We start from the raw sequence: 3,712 nt of genomic DNA on the forward strand, positions 1-3,712 counted from the left end.
AAAGTTCTGCAACACCTCTTCATGTCTGGTTCTACCGGTCTCCTCCTTCACTATATCCCATATTGTCTTTATTTTTTTATCTGATATGACTATCTTTTCCTTGTAATATATTTGCTTTGACATCCGTATTACAGTCTTTAATATTTTGCAGTATTTCTTATAATGTGTTATAGCATCAACATTGGAAATGTTTCGGATTGACAGATACAGTTTTCTTTTTGTTTTACAAGATACCCCTATTCCTCGAGTAATCCATGGCTTCTTTGTAGACTTTGCTCTAACCTTGGTAAGTTTTGGGGGAAAGCAGTATTCGAATAAGGTAAGCACTTTATTAGCAAAAATGTTATATTTTTCATTCATGCCATGAGCACTGTAAACATCAGTCCAGTGAATGTCTCTGAGGAGTGTCCTAAAATAATCAATTTTTGGCTTACTGATTACCCTCTTGAGCTCAGATTTAACAGATTTTATATCCTGTTCAGTATTAACATTTAACAGAAGGAACTGCATGTCATGGTCTGAGAGGCCATTGACTATTGGTTTTGTAATATAATTTTGTTCATTGGACTTTTCTATAAAGATATTATCAATGGCTGTTTGTGAGCAAGTGGCTATCCTAGTGGGGAACTTTACAGTGGGAATTAAGTTGAATGATAGTGTTACTAACTCAAATAAGTTCTTATTGGGAGAGTCTTTAAGGAAATCTACATTGAAATCACCAGCAACCACTATTTCTTTGTTTTTGGTGGTTAAATGGGCCAGTACAGCTTCAAGGTGGTTTACAAACAGATTAAAGTTACCAGCAGGTGCTCGATATACACTTAATATAATGAAGGATTTTTTGTGAAATTCTAATTCTGTTGCACATACTTCCATATGCTGTTCTAGGCAAAATTTATGAATGTCTATGTTCTTAAATTTATGACAGTTCCTGATGAATGTGGCAACTCCTCCTTTCTCCATTTCTGATCTACAAAAGTGAGATGCTAACCTAAACCCTGTAACACTTAACAGTTCTATACCAGTGGTCACATAATGTTCAGAGAGGCAGATTATGTAAGCTGGGTTTGAATACTCTAATTCATCTATGCAGATAGTTAATTCATTAATTTTATTTCTCAGTCCTCGAATGTTTTGATGCAATAAAGATAGCTGACATTTCACATTGACTGAGTTAAAATTGGGTGGAGTTAAAATATCTGCTGACAGTTGAAAATTCTTAGCCAACGGCTGTTTATGCTGATGTAATAAGCTGGAATTATGTTTTTTGATTTTGTTTCTCAAACTGAAGGTTTGTCTCAGTTCTAACCTCTCTTAAAATTTGCTTTCTTTCTGTCCTCCCTACCCTAAAAAGGGTATTTTCTGAATCCTATAACCACTGGTATTTTACCACTCATGACAGTGCCTCCCCCCTTTAACTTTCCTGCTATTTCCCCAGCCAATTTACCCTTCCCCTTCCTGTTGAGGTGAAGGCCATGCCTAGTATAATCCCACCTACTGAGAGAATCAACATGAACCACACCAATTTGTGACCCCGCATCCGACATGAGCAGCCGTTCCAGCTCCAAATTAACTCTCTTGACAGAAGAGTTCAAATGAGGTCGGTCATGGCGCCCAAGAACAGATACAAACTCAACACTAGTATGCTTCGATGCTGATGCAATCTTCGCCAAGTCACACTCTATACTGTACCCAGGATCTCTGTCAATACTGTTACCTGCCCCACCCACTATAACCACGGTGTCTTCCTTAGTGAAATCTTTGCAAAGTGATCCTAAATCCTCTGTCACCTGCTCCAGACCAGCACTAGGTTTAAAAAATTGGTGACCTGGTATTCTGATCCTAGTTCATCCTGCAAAAGTTGGCCAACACCTCTTCCATTGTATGCCTAATTATACACTCACATATCTGATGCAATCAGTTCACAATAAAAATTAATGTTTCATATTTTCTTTATTGGATGCATTTATACTGTACTCGTCGTTACTCAAACGTCCCACTACACTGTTCATAACATCGTATTGTTGGCGCAACAAAGTAGCGTGGAAACCAAAGATATTGTATTCACCTGTTCGAAGCCACACTTATCACAATTTTTGTGTCTCACCCCACTGCATATACACATTTTTTGCCATTGTTCTGACATCGTACTGCTAACACTACACTCCACATGTGGGTTTACCATACATTTTCATCACAATTACAGTTTAAAAAGTTCACACTTCACTTGCTGATATGAACACATCTTTTACAGTTTACTGCCTGCAGTATGACTTTGCCAACAGTGCATTATATGATCTTGGTCTGATCATTCATATAGCAACACAAATGTCCATGTACATATATAAACATAATACAAGGAAGTGAAAGAGTGTTATGCACTTCATGCCAAATTTTTCTTTTCACACATTTGGTACATTAGACTTGCAACTGACTCTGGCCTGTCTTTGCAATATTTTCATGTTTGTAGCCAACGAATTCATTTGCATTATTCATTTATATTTTGATCAGGACCACTACGCATGTTCTTGCTTCATAAAGGAGTAGCGAAAATGTGCATCCTATATTAACATTAAAATTTTATCTCAAAAGATCCAAAGGTGAGCAACGTCATGCACGTAAATGACATGTTTTGAAAACTATACCTAATTCTTTGTCTCAAAGAACAGCATCATAGATGCCACATGGTGTTTGCTTATAAGGAGCTAAAACACATATCTTTGTATTTTCATATTTTTTACGTGACACATTGAAATATTCAAGATACTCATCAATAAAATATTCACAATGAATCCCACAAAATTTTATACATACTAAATCTATTATTGAGTAACTGCCATAATCCAAAATCATGATTAAATAAAAACTTAGTAGTGGACTTAAGGTATCTTATATTTTCTACACTTTCGTACGTTTTCAAATGTTTCAAGACTTTAGTATTAATTTCAACATGAATGACCACATTATTTAATAACCACAAAATGTAAAATAGTTCTTTACAACTACATTAAAATGCCTATTAAAACTTCTCCATAATTTACATACTGAACATGTAACACATGAAATTTCTTATGCTACAGTACAATGTCTTATGAATTGAATCTCTTTAAATCTTTGTGAGGGTATAATCCTTTTATTTTTCCATTATTTATATCTGCTACAAGGTAGCTGCAATTTGTTTTGGGTGTGCAAATTGTGCAGAGGAAGCATGCATCATGCATCTAGAACGAGTCTAATCTTTCCTCCTGGCTTAGCTACAGCTACCAGAGGACTGCTGCATGGTGATAGGGACAGTTCTATTATTCCCCATTGCACCATCTTTTGGATTTCTTTATTCACCGCTTCTTTCTTGGTCCACAGAACAGAGAATGAAGCACGACAGTAAGTTTCGTGGGGTACCACCTCTATGTTGTACACATACTTTCTCATAATTCCCGATTTTTCTGAGAATTCTTCTTGGTAACGTGTTAACAACTGAATGAGATGTTGCCGCTGAGATACTGTCAAAAAATCTGACTCTCGCACTTTGCTGTCAATAAATTTTGTCCAGATAAGTGTCTCACCTTGAACTGTGTCTGAGTAATATTCTTCTTGCCCCTTTATGACACTGTGTATTTGTAGCATCTGCAGCCGCCCGCATTTAATTTGTATACTTCGGCAGTATTTACCTTGTACATTTTCTTTTCGTACTAAATCCAGTACAAACCGTCTG

This window comes from Schistocerca cancellata, chromosome 2 (genome assembly GCF_023864275.1).
Source record: "Schistocerca cancellata isolate TAMUIC-IGC-003103 chromosome 2, iqSchCanc2.1, whole genome shotgun sequence".
Taxonomy (NCBI): domain Eukaryota; kingdom Metazoa; phylum Arthropoda; class Insecta; order Orthoptera; family Acrididae; genus Schistocerca; species Schistocerca cancellata.